This window comes from Pseudorasbora parva, chromosome 4 (assembly GCF_024679245.1).
Source record: "Pseudorasbora parva isolate DD20220531a chromosome 4, ASM2467924v1, whole genome shotgun sequence".
Classification (NCBI taxonomy): domain Eukaryota; kingdom Metazoa; phylum Chordata; class Actinopteri; order Cypriniformes; family Gobionidae; genus Pseudorasbora; species Pseudorasbora parva.
Genome location: NC_090175.1, coordinates 28802290 through 28821992, shown reverse-complemented (window position 1 = coordinate 28821992; position 19703 = coordinate 28802290).

The window sequence follows — 19703 nt, the reverse complement described above, 5'->3', positions numbered from 1 at the left end:
TCCCCCTTCCATATGTAAAGCACTTTGAGAAAACCGCTATGGTAATTTAAATGTAACACATCATTATTATTATTATTATTATTATTATTATTATTATTATTATTATTATTATTATTATTATTATTATTATTGTTGTTGTTGTTGTTGTTGTTGTTGTCATTATTATTATTATTATTAATCTTTTTTTAAAAGTTATTTTATTTCTTAACTTTGAATCAAATCTTTTCAAATTATAATTATATTTTTTTTATTGGAGAAAATATTAAATTGTGGACCTGGATCACATCACACTAATCTTATTTTATTTAATCTATACACAATTATAGAAGATATCCAACTTTCCATCAATAACTGGCTACTAGAGAACCTGAACAATAGTTTTCTCTTACACAGATCCCTATCTGATGAATTTGCCTGCTTGCGTTTTAAATTACTTCACATAGCCATAAATCTACTGAAGCATGCATCCATTAAATCAATCAAAGACTATCGTGTGACCTGACCATCCTTCATTGCTGTGGGCGTGACCTAACATTTGATACATTCACTCTTACACTCACTCAGACCATTTTCTGAACAGTAGACTATAAAGTGTTGTCTCAGAGAACATGTTAACGTGAAGCATGGAAGTAAGACTATGAAACTTAGAGCCAAGTTCCAAGGGGCGACATCCAATTTTATTTAGGTATGCTAAATATATGTCCATCCCACATTGGAATTCACAAGCTTCTTCTAGAACATCACTTCCATGATCAAAGTGAGGGAGGGGGAAATATCTCTAGAGTGCCAGTCATGGAGATGAGATAGAGCAGAAAAATGCCTGACAGCACTCCTCTGTCAGCGCTTTAACACTTTTTTTTTCTGTTTTCTAACAAGTTTTTTTTTTTTTTTTTTAACAGACAAAATTAATCGTGGGGATGTGAGATGCCTGATTTACATTCATTAAAAGTCATCTCCAGAAGTCAAGTTCAGTTCCAATCAAATTTGGGTAATTATGCAGAACAAGATATTCCCCTAAGAGCTGAAAACTCAACGTTTTTGAGCATGTCACTCTAAATGAACAAGTTTAATTTGATCAAATATACGTGAGGGAAGGCAGAATAGGTTATTTAAAAAAACACGCTCCTTGACATATTGTCAAACATATCTTAATAGTTACAAGCACCCAACAGTTAGGTTATAACCTTCTTTTTTCTTATATGCTGCCACTCAACTTCACAACAGGGGTCATCTGAGCAGGAGTCATAGTATTATTTTTCAGAATAAATGCAGTGCTATTGGATTACTCATTTTCATGCTGATATTTAGACCAACAGCATGATGGCACATATTACATTAGCGTAGTCTGAAATATTACATTTGCATACTGAGTAAATTATACTTTTAATGAGGAACTTACTTTGAGAATGTTAAAAGTGTGTTCTATATAGTATAAATGTAGTATTCGCATGTTGCGATTGTCTTGGCTTACATCAGTTGCCTCATCAGTAGGGTCCTTTCATTGCCATTTGCCATCCACAACTCCTCTCCTGTGGCCTAATGATATAATAATGTGTTCTGTTTACTGTGAATTCAGACATGCTTCTCATTTCCCATGCTGTTTTTCGTCTACATAATTATGTTCTGGAAAATAAATAAAAAATAATAGATACTTTCTTTTTTATCGCGATTAATCGCACCGGTGGTGTTCGATTAATCTATTATATAATACATTGTATATAATAGATTAACACCTAAGCAACCATGAAAAAAAAAACACTTTAAAAACTCCACAGAATTCCCACCATGTGTTGCTACAGAGCAACTAGCCAACAACGAACAAGATTGTCTTCATTTTAGACAAGTCGAGCTGCCAAGCAGGACCACATGGAGACACCAAAAACGCCTAAATCATTCGCTTTAAGAGCATTAATTTAAAGGGGGGGTGAAACACTCAGTTTCAGTCAGTGTCATGTCAATCTTGAGTACCTATAGAGTAGCATTGCATCCTGCATATCTCCGAAAAGTCTTTATTTTTTTTATAATTATATAAGAAAGATGCGCTGTTCCGAGTCTTTCCGAAAAAAGCCGAGCGGGTGGGGGCGTATCGTGTGAGCGGAGCTAAATAATGACTTGTGCGCGCTGCTGTTATTGTGTTGAGTCGAGTGCGTCGTAAAGCTGTGTCATCCCTAACAGCGGGGAAAAAACTTTATTCAAAATAAAAATATGGCTTTTAATCAGATACAGCCATACATCTATGATCCGGAATCAGACCCAGAGGCTGCAGTTGAACAGGAGCAGCAGCAAAAACGACTAGAGCAGGACGTCTCTATGTGGTACAAGTTATACACTAACTATATAATATGCTTAGCGACTTGTGTTATTTACATATTTATACTTGAATTATATCGTCGTATTTTTGTCTTTGAAGGTGTACATGTGGGAAGTGCAGTTGTGCACGTGTGTGTGTGTTTACGCGTGGTTTGTGTAGACAATTGTAACGTTAGTAAGCAGACTGGTTTTGCACGGCAGGCTAAGTTAGTGTTTACATAGAAAGACACGGAATAGTAGCGCATTTGAATGAAGAAGCGTGCTTATTTAGTTCAACATATTTCCCCCCTCTTTGTGTATTGTTGTTTGGAGTGCTTTTACAATACACAAACATAAAGTTACACATATAGTGGCCAGCTAAACAAATGTACACGCACTACACATCACATGCTCCATTGATCAATTAACTATACGTGATCATGTTTGGGCTACTTGATGAGCATAGGCAAAAACACAGACATTTGAATCAGTCTTACTCACAGCCTGCGGTTCTAACGTTGGGACCTTTATCGTTGGGACTGCTCCATCCTTTAGCAATAGGCGATTGGAAAATCCGGCGTCGAGCTGGGCCTTGTTTATGAAACAGTCGGCACCGAAATGCAGCGAACAGATATAAACATTCGCGCAACTCAGTTGCTGATCCGGAAAAGCAAATTACATCCACTGTTGCCTTAACGCGGGGTTTTTGGGGAATCTGTGCAGGACTGTCTTGGTCTGGCAACTAAAAACGCACTTTTTTGGTGACATTGTAATTGTGCACATCACCTGTGCAGCGCATCCTACGAGCAGTGCCGTTTCTAGGCATAGGCAAACTAGGCGGTCGCCTAGGGCGCCAACAGCTGGGGGGCGCCAGTGAGCCCCCGCCCCAACAAGATTTTTTAGTTATTTCATACATATTTTTTTATTAATATTTCGTACTTTTGCATTATGATTATTTGCGATTATTGGAGTGAAGTCGCCATGGTGATAGTGGCGCTGCTGTAATGAAATGAGATCATGTAGAGGACGGCAGGGAACGTCGTCATCCGTGGCGTTGTAACGCTTGTGTCCGAGTGAAAAATGCGGATAGCTCACTTAATGTAACTGGAGTGGATGCAAACACGGAGGCGATTAACATCAAACAAATCGCACTTTATTCCCCGCTGAACTCTCATCACAAACTCCCTTTCCGTCCACAGCATTACTTATTAAAACAAAATAACTGACTTAGCAACAGAAAAGAGAAAATAATCCCCACACATGGGAGCTCAAGACGCGCAACTCTTAAAGGGGCCATACTATATTTCTACTCGTTACTGCGTGCTTTAGTTTCATCATCATGAAAAGGTCAAAGCCATCAGGGGCTCAGTATCGTAAAAAGGGGAAATATAAAAAAAGCGAAATATACAGGTATGTTAGCCTACTTATTGGTTACTTGTTCTCTACTAAGCTGGTTGCTCTATCATAACTTTGAGCAAAACATTACACTGAATATTAGTACTGGACGGACCACACACCATGCTCATTTCAGGTGCAGAACATTATAGCAGTTAATTTGAATAAAAAAAACATTACATGAATAAAAAAAATATGTAATGTTGTATTTTAAAAATTTGTAATGTTGTAATGTTTTTTTTTAATAAAAAAAACATTACAACATTACAAACATTACCCCCCCCCCCCCCCCCCCCCAAAAAAAATGAAACATATGAAACTGGTGCGCGGCTTCGGCTACGGCTTCGTCCCGTCTTTTAGTCTTTGTGTCAGTGTGTTCTTCAATCCGCAGCGGCGCCGAGTGACATGGTTTTCAAGCTTTTGTTATCTAATTTTTTGGCCTTCAGAACATTTTAAAATACACATATGTAGATCATAGATATAAAAATTTTCTCAGGGGAGCATGCCCCCGAAACCCCCCCCCCCCCCCCCCCCATCCGTGATCTCAGTGATAATAAACCTAGCTACATTATTCGATTAATGCATGTACAATTTGTCCATGAACTAAGGAAGTCATATTTGCTTTATAAGTTATAATGTAAAAAGAAAAGAAAAGAAAAGGGGGGGGGGGGGGGGGGTGCAACATATGAATCTTGCCTAGGGTGCCAGAAAGGCTAGAAACGGCCCTGCCTACGAGCCAGCGCTTTGATGGGCGTAGGCTGTTGCTTTCGCTCTCTCCCTCTCTCTCTCTCACGCTCTTCCGGTAGAATTGTCCGTAAGGCCCATACAAGGAAATTCCGCCCCCATTAACGTCAAGGGGACGCATGATCGCAAAAAACTTGCCGAAACTTATGACTAACCGGAAGTAGTATTTTTGACAAAGAAATACTCCCATCAAACGTCCACCTTAACTTTTGAAACTTTGTCCAGGTTTAGTATGGGATTCCAAGTCTTTAACAGTGTAAAAAGATCAGTATGCATGAAACAGCATTTCACCCCCCCTTTAAGGGATACTCCGCCGCTTTTTCATATTAAAGGGGGGGTGAAACACTCAGTCAATCTCATGTCAATCTTGAGTACCTATAGAGTAGTATTGCATCTTTCATATCTCCAAAAAGTCTTTAGTTTTATTATATTTATAAAAGAAATATGGGCTGTACCGAGTCTTTCCGGAAAAAAACGAGCGCCTGGAGGCGTATCGTGTGGGCGGAGCTAAAGAATGACAAGCGCAAAGCGATGACGTCCTCAAGCGTGAAGAAGCCCTTGCTATCGATCTCAGCTAATAGATATGATCCAGAATCATTCAGAGGCTGAAATAAATTGAACAGGAGAAACAGCAACACAGGACGTCCGTCTCTGTGGTATGTACTGTATTTAGTGGCCTGTCAACATTTGTGTGTCTTTACTCGCAGTTTATGAGGACATGATTCGGTTTATGGACTATTGTATGCGACTAAACCTTAGCAGTAGCAAGCAAAACAGTTTTGCACGTCAGACTAGTGTAACGTTATACATAGAACAACAATGGAGTCCGTTTTTGAATGAAGAAGCACCGATCGTGTCATTTACTGATGTTTACTCACGTGACGATAGCCAACAGCATAAACATTTGAAGCAGTTTTACTCACCGGCTGCTTCCAAAGCAGGACCGAACCTTTATCGCTGGGACCGCTCCGTCAAAAACACACTTCTTGGAGTGTGGAGATCCACTTTGCGACACGACTGAAGCGATGTTGTGAAGCTTCCCGTCATTTCTGCATTCAAATCGGTTCAAATGCAGCGCTGCCTTCCCGGAATGCTGTGCTGAAGCGTTGAAGTCGCTTAATGTCAAAGTGGAGGAATGAAGTGGAGCGCAGTGCGGACTATAACCGACATAAGTGTTCACAGACGACTGGATCTGCATCTGAGCGAGTGTTTATGGGCGTGCATTTCCTCTCTCGCTCTAGTCACGCCCGCGCGCACCCTACCGGGAGAAGAGCCCGTACTGCCCATACAAGGACCTTCCGCTCTATTAACGTTGAGCTGACCGATACTCGAATAAAACTCCCCGAAACTTGTGAGAAACCGGAAGGAGTATTTTTGAAACAGAAATACTCCATCAAACGTCCAACATTAGTTTTTGAATCTTTGTCTATGTTTAGGATGGGAATCCAAGTCTATAACAGTGTAAAAAGCTCAGTATGCATGAAACAGCATTTCACCCCCCTTTAAATGTTATTCCCTTAAAGGGTTACTTCAGCGATTAGCATATGGCTTTGTATCAGTAACCCTGGAGTATAATCAAATGATTGTGCTTTTCCCCCTCATTTCCCCCTGAGACAAGAGAATTATGCATTTTATTTCCGAAAAATTCCTCCTATGATGCAAATTGACGATATTTGCATCATAGGAGGAATGTTTGGCCAAAGGCTAAAGACTACAGCCAGCAGGGGGAGCCATTTCCACATGTTTTGAACCTTTAAATACAGATTCATCTTCCCAGCGCTGAAGTACCCCTTTAACTAAGACGAGTTGATACATCCTTCTCTCGTGCACTTAATCTCTCTGACGCGCGGTGACATCTGATAGCATTTAGCTTAGCCCACTAAGCCCAGTTCATTCATTAGGTACCAAACAGAGATCAAGATAGACGCGACCAAACACCTCCACGTTTTCCCCCTTTTGTAAATAGTTTTCTAAGCGGGTTTAAAAGGATAACTATAATGTATGGTGGAATAGCACTTCTGAGAGTACTTCGACTCAGCGCAGAAAAAAGTCACACCTGAAAAATCCTCCCTCAAATCTAACCCTCTCATTTCTGTCAATAGGAGGTGAGGATTTTTCAGCCGTCACTTTTTATTGCACCGAGTCGAAGCACTCTCAAAAGTGCTATTCCACCATACATTATAGTTATCCTTTAAAACCCGCTTAGAAAAGCACCATGTTTTATTTTGTGTCACCATGGTCGTTCAGCTATGTATGTGTAACTGTGTAACAGCTATTCTTACAGTAATATATTCTTACTAGACTTGTATACAGTCTAGCTGTGGCACCTAGACTGTGGCATGCATTGCCTTCTTCCTTACGCTGCCTAGACTCAGTGGAAAATTTTAAAACACAGTTGAAAACTCTTCTATTTAAAGAGGCTTTTATCTAGAGTGTAGGGTTTGGCTGGTCTTTTGTGTATTTCTGTTTATTTTCATTTATACTTATTGTTTTTGTTACTTATTTTGACTAGAACTGTAATGTTGTGTATTTCCTCTTTTTGTTGTGAAGCTCTTTGTGATTTTTATCTATGAAAAGTGCTATACAAACAAATTTTACTTACTTACTTACTATTCTTGATCTCTGTTTGGTACCATAGTGAATGAACTGGGCTTAGTGGGCTAAGCTAAGTGCTATCAAAATGTTACCGCGCGTCAGAGCGTTTAAGTGCACGCACTCAGACGAGAGAGGTATGTATCAACTGGTCTTAGTTAAGGGAATTTAAAATGAAAAAGCGGTGGAGTATACCTTTAACACATGACAAATCAAACATTTTCCTTCCTGAGTGTGTGTTTCAACCATAGACTGTAAAAAAATATGGATGTAGTGTCCGTGACATCACCCATAGGATTCCGACGAGCAGTTCTGAAGCGTGAAGTAGAGACAAGAAATCGAATTCATTCAAACAGTCCAAAACAGCGCTAATGAAGAAGACGGGCTGATTACATCAGAGACAGAGAAAATAGAGACTCGTTGCATTTTTAGATAATTGTTCATTCCAGTGCGTCCTATTCTTTTTTCAATATCTGTTCGTGATAGGCAAGGCAAGTTTATTTATGTAGTACATTTCATACACAATAGCAATTCCAGCTTTGCATAAAAAATAATTAAAATAGTGATAACATATGCATAAGAAAAAAAGATATACAGTAGTTATAAAGACTTTTTTTGTTTTCAATTTTCAACCAAATCTCACAGAGCTTAGTGCTTACAATATTTAGTTTCTGTGACACTAGTAGCACGTAGCAGAAAGCAAACGGTCCTTCCGCATGCCACGCTCAAACATCACAAACACAGCTCGTACAGGCTTGAGAATGTAAAAGACAATGGACAATAAAAAGATAGTTAAAGGTAAAGGTAATGTTTCAATAGGATTTTTTTTTTCTTCAAAATTAAGGGGTAATGCAAATTATTCCGGAGGCCCACCCACACTATTACAGGTCCACCCATCATCCACACTGCTACGCGGGGCCGAGAGCTGTGAGAATAAAGCGAGGCACGCACCTGCACGCCACAATGGTCTTGAGTATCACAGAGGAGAAAGAAGGAGTAAATGTAAACTTTAATCATTAAATAAACAACGAAGTGAAAGAAAAGCGACAACCCCTCACGGACGGCTGCTGCTTAAACTAGAACAATAACATACAATAACAACATAAGGTCCAGGCCTGGTCCCCTCTCATCCTTCAATGTCATCACACCTCCTTTTATCCCTCCAGAGCTGCTCTGTGAGACGTAAAGCCAGTGCTCATTAGCAGTTGCGGCACTGGCCTCGCTCCGCTCCCACGGTTCTCTGCCCAGCCCTGCTTGCCATATACCCCATCACCCCTCGCAGACCAGGGGTATCCTCGAGTACCTGGAGGTAAGGACTGACAAGGTGAAAAAAGGGAGATGGATGAGGACAGACAGAGATTAGAGAGAGGGGAAAACAAATCTTGGTCTGGTTCCCAGACCACCTCCTGCCCGGTCTTTAACCAGCTGACAGGCCCTCACACGCGGTGCCATGCAAGAGCATTCCCTCGCTCTGCCTGCTCCTCCCCATCATGGTGGACAGCAGCAAGTCTAGCCTCCGGTGAATGGTGGCAACTCCCCCCTCATGGATGGCAACCACCCCTCCTCGACCCAGAAGCAGTGAACTCTACATCCCTGACGCTGAAGTTGCTGAATCGCTTTTGCACAACTGCCACTGGATGTCACCGCTCCGTGATGCCCGATCCCTTCAGCCCCCTGATCACCCTCAACAGAGAGGGCTCTCCAATTGTGTGCCCCTCCTTCCTTCCTGGTTTCGGCACCAATGTAACAATGTTTGTTGATAAGGTAAGAAAGAGGTGGGAACAGAGGAACGATACAGAGGTGTTGTCAAAATTACCCACCGCGATACCAAATTGGCACTGACATTTTAAAAATGTGACGCTTTGAACGCTGTTGAGCGGAATCATAAACAACTGACTGGCCATTGTGCTCTAGTGCGCATCAAATGTCTGTGATTGGCTACTACGGTCTGCACTTCTCAAACATGTTGTAAAAAAATACATCAATGATGCTTTTCACAGAGCGCTTACACAGATACACACGGAGCGTTTGAATGCAGGCGTCTATCAGCTTACCTGTCCTCTGGTTGACGCTGACTCAAACGCTCCTGCAACTGCTCCTGCTCCTGCTTTCAAAACACTTCCAAACACTTCCTTGGTCTTTCAAACCGCTGCCGTGTGTTGATCATTGTAGCCAATCACAGGCACATCCGATGAGCGCTAGAGCACAATGGCTAGTCAGAGGTGTTTACGATTACAGCTTAACAGGCCTCAAAGCGTCACATTTTTAACATTTCAGTACTGATTTGGTATCGTAGTCGATACTTTTGACAACACTAGTGGGAACCAGCGAATGTTCAACAATCATCATAAAATACACAAACAACAAATGAAAGTAAAGCAGCTGCCCCTCAAGGATGACTGTCGCATATAAACATAATAAAACAGGACATAGACAGTCCCGGTCTAGTCCTCTCTCATCTTGACTCCTTTTCATCACTCCTTTTATCCTCCCAGAGCTCTTCCGTGAGACTCAAGACCTCATTAGCTCATTAGCACTCGTGCCACCGGCCTTGCTCCATTCCCACAGCTCTAGGCCCCACCCTGCTTGACACAACACTCTAAAACAAAGCCACTGCAGAATCAACTGTTGTATTTATCAGAGCAACACAATGGTTGTCTTTCGTTCCTAAATTAATACTTTTTTTATGAACAAATAAGTTGAATAAATGACTTATTTACTCACTCATAACGAAAGTCCCTTGTTGCCACCTACTGGTGTAACAAAAGGGTTACTGAAAAACACCTTCAACAAATGCACAGACGGATCGCCTGTCTGGGATGTGTAAACACAGACAAGTGGAATGATGCAAGTGCTGTTGGACCAGAGAGTTTTTTAAAAGGGTGATGAATTGAGAAATCAACTTTCCCTTGAGCTTTTGATATTTTAGACACCAGGCCCAGAAAATGATTGTGTGCGCATCTTAACGTCATCGCGCGACGAAACACCGCCTCTGCAGAACATCTAATTCAGTAGCCCCGCCTTCTAAATATAACTAGCTCATTACCAAATCTTACCAGCATCGGTATTCTAGCTTGATAGTGAGTACTAAAAGACATCTTATCTGTTTATATTCATACTGATAAAGTTAGATTTTTTATTATATGTGATTCTGACATGATGTCACTACATGCACACCGCTCATCTCAGGTCAATAATGCGTCTTCCAGCTGATTGGTTAGTGAGACGCGTTCATGTGTTTTGGGGGCGTGGCTTTGGAAAGAGCCCAGAAGGGAGAAGGTGGAGTGAATGGAAATAATGAGCTGTCTTTAAAACAGTCGTGAGAGGTCTACAGACACTCAATTTGTATACTTTCTTTTTCAGAGTACCTACATTTTAATTATGTATTGATATATAAAGAAAGTTTAAACAAATTTGGAAAAAAAGTTTTTTAACCAATTCCTACCTTATCCTACCTTTAAGTTCCAGCTCAATGGTGCAACCTGCTTATGTGAGTAAAACTTTTTTTTATACAGTATGTAATAGTACTGTGGGTGGATGAGAAATAAATCATTGAGTTTGTTTGATAAAGATGTTTATTCCGGTTTAGTCTGCTTTCAAAACAACCCCTCTCTCATGTGAACTGAACTAAACAGGGGAGCTGACCCTCATTAAATATGCAAATCTTATCCAATCCTAGCCGTGGGCGTTTACTTCCAAGTCTCCAGTGTGGCACGCCCCTCAAACCCCAACATTTTGGAGAGAGCCTCAAAAACAGCTTAGAAAATAGCCTATTACTTATTAGTTATGATGTTTTTGAATGTAAAAACCACACAAACATCATTAGTTAATCTCAGACAACAGTATAAAAAATGTAAAAAGCCAGTAATCACCAAAACATGGGATTTGAAAAAACAAATTAAGTTTAAGGGTATGGTAAGGTGTAAGGGAAGTATCTACATTGTAATTATAAATGTAACTACATAAATGAATTACAGATATAATTACATGCAGGTCATTTTTAAAAATGTAAGTACAATGTAAAAACATGTATGTACACATTAAGTATATAAAATGATTAATTCAAATATTAGTACATAGTAGTTAAGGACACCTAATATAAAGTGGGTCCGAAACAACCCAGTGTTTATCCAGGAACATGTCTTACTTGGCAAAATCATGGTAACCAATCATGTATCAACATTTTATTTGCTTGAACCTTCACTGTTATTAGAGAAAAATATATTCTGAGTTCAGAATGCTGAACTTTAGAGCTGATTTTTCATTCTTCTATTTCAAGAGGTTTATTTTTCTCTTTACAGTCCATTCCAGAGGTCTATAACCTGTTTTGAGCAAGGATGCTTCCTTTTAAACGCATGTAACTGAACTTTTCCACCAACAACTTCTGTGACCTCAAAGGCAGTGTGATTTTTTATCCTTTCCTCCTGAGGCGGAGAGAGGGCGAGGGTTATTCATTCGTGCTTAGCTGTGAGTTGAGTTTGATGGATAAGCCTCATAAGCATTGATGCTAACACTCAGGTGCACACTCTCTTTCTCTCTCGCTCTGGTTCTTCACAGATCATAGAGCATCCTTTTCCTTACACTCACTCTCTCACGCACACACACACACACACACATTCTGCCCCTTAGACCCCCTGCTGGGTTCACTTTCTACGACATCCATCAAACCTAAACAAGAGGGGTCATTCAGCTGGCAAATAACCTTCACTCAACTACAGAAGTGAGCAAGCTGTGGGTAAAACACTCTACACTGCTAGTGGAGTGAGTTAGGCCTTGGGAAGAAGTTGCTCTTAAAAACAGAGTAAGTGAGACATAAATAGCATTGATGCAATACATAGAGTATTTTGATACACAAAATGAACAAAACAGTAAAACTGTAAAAGGTAATGTTTAAAAAAAATGAACCATTGGTCATGTACCAATCTCATTCGGTTTTGTTTCTGTTGTGGATATTTTAAAAGTCTGTTGCAGATGTATAGCATGACGCATGATGTATAGTTAGTCTATGCATTAATTTTAACAGTGACAGCTATTATGGGAGTGGCTTGATGCAGCGCTGGAGATGCATGCAGATAACTTTGTAAAAATGCTGTGCTGTCAAACTTTAATTAAAGGGTTAGTTCACCCAAAAATGAAATTGATGTCATTAATGACTCGTCGTTCCACACCCGTAAGACCTCGGTTCATCTTCAGAACAGAGTTTAAGATATTTTATATTTAGTCCGAGAGCGTATATAAGTGTAAAAACATCCTCAGAGTAGTCCATATGTGACACCAGTTAGTTAATTAGAATGTCTTCTCTTCCATTTGTTTTAAAACCTCACAAAAAGATTAAAACGGTCATGAATCAGCGTATTGATTCATGATTCAGATCGCCACTGTCACGTGATTCCAGCAGTTTGACAGACGATCCATACCATGAAAAATGCTATTAACACAAATAATGTTAAAAAAAAAAAAAATTATTGCTCAGTATTGTACAACAATACTGAGGTGCAAATAGTATGTATCTGTCAAAATAAAGTATAAATTACATGTAATTACTATTTTATATAACAAAGAACTGCAACTTTAGGTGTAAATAGAATATATCAATATTTTCACTTAGTAAATAGAATCTTAGTGTAAATAGCAATTATCATTAAAGCTGGCTTTTTTCTTTTTTTATACTGTTGTCTGAGGTCAACTATGACGTCCGTGTGGTTTTTACATTCAGAAACATAACTAATAAGTAATAGGCTATTTTCTACACTGGTTTTGAGTCTGTCTTCTGAACGCTGGGTTTTGATGGGCGTGACACACTAGTGGAAACTTGGAAATAAACGCCCACAGCTAGGATTGGATAAGATTTGCATATTTAATGAGCTTCCGCTCCTGTCATATCTATGCCCCTGTCAGTTCAGTTCACATGAGGGAGAGATTATTTTGAAAGCAGCACTGAAAAGATTCTCTCGATACAAGGCTGGTAAACGTCTTTATAAAGCAAACACAATGATTTATTTATCATTTACAGGCAATTGATTGGAATACTATTTCTGTATTACATGCCGCACACACACATACACACACACACACACACACACACACACACACACACACACGCACAACCAGATCAAGAAAGAATTTCTGCCGACGGGCATACGTTTTGGCAGCCCACTTGTTTACAAATGATTCTGCAGTGAAATGAAGCGAATGCGAACACACATACGATCTACCCCACGTGAGCTGGAACTTCATTAAAAATAAATGAAGTATCACACATTCCTAATATTATGATCCGAAGGAAGCTTATAAGCTTAGCAACTGTGTTCTTCCACAATATCTTGCTATCTTCTTCCACATTGTTATTGCTGCTAGCTAGTGATCTGAACAGCTCCATGAGTCGGTGGGCGGGGCTACTGAATTACACATTCTGTAGAGGTGTGTGTTTCGTCCCACGACGACGTAAGGATGAAGCTCACCATCGTTTTCTGGGCCAGGTGTCTATAAAAGCTTTTCTTTGACTAAAAAGGACAGCTCTGAAACTTACAGGATAATCCTGTATTACCATGACCTTTTATATCAAAAGCTCAAGGGAAAGTTGATTTCTCAATTCATTACCCCTTTAAGTAAATATGCTATTTTCACTGAATCTTAGTAAAATCTAGTTGCAGCATCTATCGCTATTTGTACTTAGTGTAAATAGCAACTAGATTCTATTTACACTTAGCTCAAATAGCCACTGCCAAAAAAAATTGTGTTTCAGACTCCCAAAATCCCCTGTGTGGATGAAAAGCTGATATGATACAACATTTTTACGTATACAGCTAACCACGTCCCCGTTAGGTCGGGGCCTTTGACAACTTAAAGGGGTCGTTGCATGCTATTTCACTTTTTTAAGTGTATGTAAGATTGTGGCCAAAACTGGTACTACAATCACTATCCCCTCTCCCCCTCCCCCTGACTCGAGGTTGCAAGATAGGCTGCAGGATCCAGCATGAGCGTTTGTAGCTGCAGCTGTGGTAACTAGAGCAGATCTGGCAACCCGGATGCCGAAACACTACTGACTTTGTGATTGGTAGATAGATAGAGGGTGGAGCTTCAGGCCAAAACCCAACATGACAACATCAACATCAGTTGAGGGCTGCAACAACAACTTTTAAATTACAATATCCTGGCCGGACTACTGTTGTCAGTGATATAAGTGTTTGAAATTAACATGAAATTAACATGATTTCTTAATGTCTAGGGACATATAAGGAAATACTTTTCTTACATACAGTTCCTTTAACTTTAGTTAGTGTGTAATGTTGCTGCTTAACTTTGCATAAAGAGTATCTGCAAAGTTACAGCGCTGAAAGTTCAATGAAAACGGAGATATTGTCTTTTAAAGTTATGGCAGTTTATTGCCTACAAAAACAGGTGTTTTAGACTACAACAAACTTCTTCCCGGGTTGGTGACATCATAAGCCCTTGCTATAGCTATACTATACTATAGGACATTTCAGAGTGTTTGTAAACAATCGGCACCAAGATACTTCCGGGTGGCAGAACGCGAGCGGCTTCTACTGACTGAAGAGATCCAGCCGGCTACTGTAACCAGTTAGTTAAGAACATTGTTGTTGATTAAAGTTGGAACTATGACGAAAACGTGTTGTGTTTGGGGCTCTGCCGTCAGATATACAGCAAAAGGTGTAGGATTGTATCAATTTTATTCAGAAAGAAGTAAATATATCCAGCAAAACCTGTGGGTGAGGAGGCTAAAGCGAGTGGACGTCAGCAAAAGTGGCACAACAGAGAAGTATTCTCAAAACGGTCCATCTGCAAAATCATAGCAGAGCATAATTATCTTCAGCTGGGGAAATTCGAGACTAATTAGTAAATTTTAGATCTCTTTTAAAGATCGAACTCATTGCCAGTCACTGCCTGAAGTAAAAGTAGGAAGAGACCGAACTTCTAGTGTCATGTAGGCTACTGGTCGAATGTCAATGGAAGAAATAGGAAAAGCAAAGCATAATTGTAGGCTGATGGATGATTGATGCGTGTACCACACTGGTTTCATCATCACCGCAAGTTTAGTTTGAGTGAATGCCTAACATTAGCGGAGTAGCGCTAGTCTACAGCACGTTATCCTTTTGACCGTCAGAAGCTCACATCTGTGCCATCCATTCCAAGCAACAGAAAACGATCATAGCCTTTTTTAGTTAGATAACAGGAAATAGACCAGCTACGATAGCCTAACTATTGTAAGTCAAACAGCAACTAAAAAAACTACTCAATGGTAGGCTGAGGCTCATTTAAACATTATGGTATTAGACTAGCGCTACATCTACTGGAGCAATGTTAGGCATTTCATGTATTGCTATCTCCTGAATTAGTTAATCAGTCCCTCAATAATCATGTTAACTATGTCTGAAACCCAAGCAATTTATTAGCGTTGCCATAGGAACGCTTCCTCTTTTGCCACCCGGACGAACGTTTATTACTGTTGTGACGTCATGGTGAATTGTCGTATAGTCACCGCAGATGTGACTTCTGCCCGTAATGGGAAGGGGCGTGGCGTTTCCATGACAAATTGTGCTTGGCACTTCAACCAATAAAAATACAGGAAACTACATTTGGCCATCTAACCAATCTAAGACCATTGCATTTTCTGGAGGGATGGGCTTCATAGAAGCAGGGAGGCAAACAAACCATTCAAAGGACAGTGGAGACAGCAGTGAGGAATAAAGGTCAAATCTAAGAAAAATATGGCATGTTATACATGTTTAACATGTTATACTGCGCCCCATAAACACAACCAAGCCTAGAAAAAAACATGGAACCACCCCTTTAATACAGATATCTAAATAAAATCTGCACATTTGTTTGAAGACCCAAATTAGCCAGAGAATATTTTTCATGATTATAAGACCTGACATCTATCAAATCATTTCAGATGTATTAAGTAAGGTATGAAGAATGGACCCCTGTTCCTGTTTGCCAGTGTTCCTTAGTTACCTTGGTTGTTGATTTGAGTTTCACACCTGTTTTCACTTTCATTGATTACTCACTGTTTTTTTAAACCTTCTGTTCTCTCAGTTCTGAATTTCTCCCATGCTGTATTTGTGATTAAAGACTTCCTCCAGTGTGTGCTTGTCTCTCTTTCTGAAGCAGCATGCTTGAAACTCCAATCACACTAAGTGGTTAGTGTCTGGGTCCAAGTAAAGGCTTGGTCACTCTCTGGGTGCTGGTTTGTTGCGATCTTTGAATATCACATAGAACACACAACAGTGGCATTACAGAGACATTGACGCCTGTGTCGTTTTTTAACTGTACTTCACAGTAATTTATTTGAAAGGGTTAGTTCACCCAAAAATATAATTTATGTCATTAATGACTCACACGATTGTTGTTCCACACCTGTAAGACCTCCGTTCATCTTTAGAATACAGTTTAAGTTTTTTATATTTAGTCAGAGTGCATAAGTGTAGGCACACTATACTGTCCATGTACAGAAAGGGAATAAAAACATCAACAAGTATAGTATGTTACATCAGTTAGTTCATTAGAATCTCTTGAAGCATCGAAAATACACTTTGGTCCAAAAATCACAAAAACTGACTTTATTCACCATTGTCTTCTCTTCCGCGTTTGTTTTTAATCCTCAAATAAAGATTCAAACAGTTATGAATCAGCGTATTGATTCATGATTCGGACTTTGCACACTTGCATATGCTCTCGGACTAAATATAAAATATCTTAAACTGTATTCCGAAGATGAACTGAGGTCTTATGGGTGTGGAACAACATTAAGGTGAGTCATTAATGACATAAATTTCATTTTGTGAACTTGCCCTTTAATATCAGTCAGCCATTGTCATGCATTTCATTACAGCACTTTATATGAGTTCATCAAAAAAGAGAAAAGTAATTTAAATTGTGTAAATTATAACATTTAAAATATGACTTGAATTGAATTAATTATTCTAATTGTTTTAATTTGTGAAATTTATTGGAATAACGTGTTTATCCAGTCAAAATGTGATGATACTGGAAATTTTATTCACAAAATTGATTCTAATATAGTCCCAGCAGAAGTGGTTTCAGAAGTTTCAGAGGTATTTAACCTGTATTTTGAACTTGTATTTTACCTGTATGATGAACTATTTCGCGTGTTCCATAGACTAATTTGCGTGTTTTAATCACACACACAAATTAAATTATTTAAGTGCTATTCCCCGCCCCCATCCACAATGCTTCTACAGTATGCACACTTAAAGGGGGGGTGAAACACTCACTTTCAGTCAGTGTCATGTCAATCTTGAGTACCTATAGAGTAGCATTGCATCCTGCATATTTCCGAAAAGTCTTTATTTTTTTTAATAATTATATAAGAAAGATGCGCTGTTCCGAGTCTTTCCGATAAAAGCCGAGCGGGTGGGGGCGTATCGTGTAAGCGGAGCTAAATAATGACGAGTGCATGCCGCTATTATTGTGTTGAGTGCGTCGTAAAGCTGTGTCATCCCTAACAGCGGGAAAAAACTTTATTCAAAATAAAAAAATGGCTTTTAATCAGATACAGCCATACATCTATGATCCGGAATCAGACCCAGAGGCTGCAGTTGAACAGGAGCAGCAGCAAAAACGACTAGAGCAGGACGTCTCTATGTGGTACAAGTTATACACTAACTATATAATATGCTTAGCGGCTTGTGTTATTTACATATTTATACTTGAATTATATCGTCGTATTTTTTTTCTTTGAAGGTGTACATGTGGGAAGTGCAGTTGTGCACGTGTGTATGTGTGTGTGTGTGTGTGTGTGTGTGTGTGTGTGTGTGTGTGTGTGTGTGTGCGTGTTTACGCGTGGTTTGTGTAGACAATTGTAGTAAGCGGACTGGTTTTGCACGGCAGGCTAGTGTTTACATAGAAAGACATGGAATAGTAGCGCATTTGAATGAAGAAGCGCGCTTATTTAGTTCAACATATTTCCCCACTCTTTGTTTATTGTTGTTTGGAGTGGTTTTACAATGCACAAACATAAAGTTACACATATAGTGGCCAGCTAAACAAATGTACACGCACTACACATCGCATGCTCCATTGATCAACTATACGTTATCATGTTTGGGCTACTTGATGGGCATAGGCAAAAACACAGACATTTGAAGCAGTCTTACTCACCGCCTGCGGTTCTAACGTTGGGACCTTTATCGTTGGGACTGCTCCATCATTCAGCATTAGGCGATCGGAAAATCCGGCGTCGAACTGGGCCTTGTTTATGAAACAGTCGGCACTGAAATGCAGTGAAAAGACATAAACCTTTGCGCAACTCAGTTGCTGATCCGGAAAAGCAAATTACATCCATGTTGCCTTAACGCGGGGTTTTTTGGCAATCTTTACAGGGCTGTCTTGGTCTGGCAACCAAAAACGCACTTTTTTGGTGACATTGTTAATTTCTTGAAGTCACATCACCTGTGCAGAGCAGCCTACGAGCCAGCGCTTTGATGGGCGTAGCCTGTTGCTTTCGCACTCTCCCTCTCTCTCTCTCACGCTCTTCCGGTAGAATTGCCCGTACGGCCCATACAAGGAAATTCCGACCTATTAATGTCAAGTGGACCCATGATCGAAAAAAACTCCCCGAAACTTATGACTAACCGGAAGTAGTATTTTTGACAAAGAAATACTCCCATCAAACGTCCACCTTAACTTTTGAAACTTTGTCCATGTTTAGTATGGGATTCCAAGTCTTTAGCAGTGTAAAAAGATCAGTATGCATGAAACAGCATTTCACCCCCCCCCCCCCCCCCCCTTTAATAATAGATGCAGCATGAGGTTCAAAAAGTGCGTATAGCCTTTATAAACATGTAGCTTATTGGAGGACATTTTGTTTTTGTTTAAGCCTATCCAAGTAGCAACTATTGCACATTTTTCCTATAGTCTTTCAGGTAACGTTATCTCCTCCAATACACAGGTATTTCACATTCATTGAAGATCTCAGTGAGGAAAGAATGTTCTTGAGGTAGGAAAATGCATGCTCTAGACTGACTTGCAGTAGTGCAATTACATTCATAGCAAGTTGCCAGCTGCGTGGGCATTTCACTCACGCTTGATATTTCAACGTCACATGCTGTACTACTCAATTCATTATTGGTCACAGCCACATTAAAATATTAAAGAGAACGATAAAATAACATTATTAACCGGTTAATGACCTTTTGCTACGCACTAAAGTGTATGTAATTTTTCTTCACAAAAAGAGTACGTACTTTTAAGTCGCAGTATCAGTAGGTATGCAGCAATGAATTCACCAAAAATGGTACGGGGGATAATACTCAACAAACTGACAAGGCAAACATGAGGACTCTATAGGGGAACACATGACTATGACAACCAATTAACAACCAGAGTTCAACCACATGGCCAGACACCGAGCCACCAAATGTGACAAAAAGCATACTCAAACTGTCCAATGGCTCAAAAGCTTATTTAGGGTACTGATATAGCCGTTGTATCAGCTCTGTGTCAAAGTCCTTATCACAGTTATATTATATAACATCTTGTCCAAATGTCGTTTGTCCTTTATTCTATTTTACTACAAGTGTATTGCCTATAGAACTCTCTGCTCAACAATGAAGATAAGACCAGCCAACATGATTTCAGCCATAGCTTAATAAATGGCTCTGTAGTTGATTACTTGGATACTGTTACTTAAACATAAT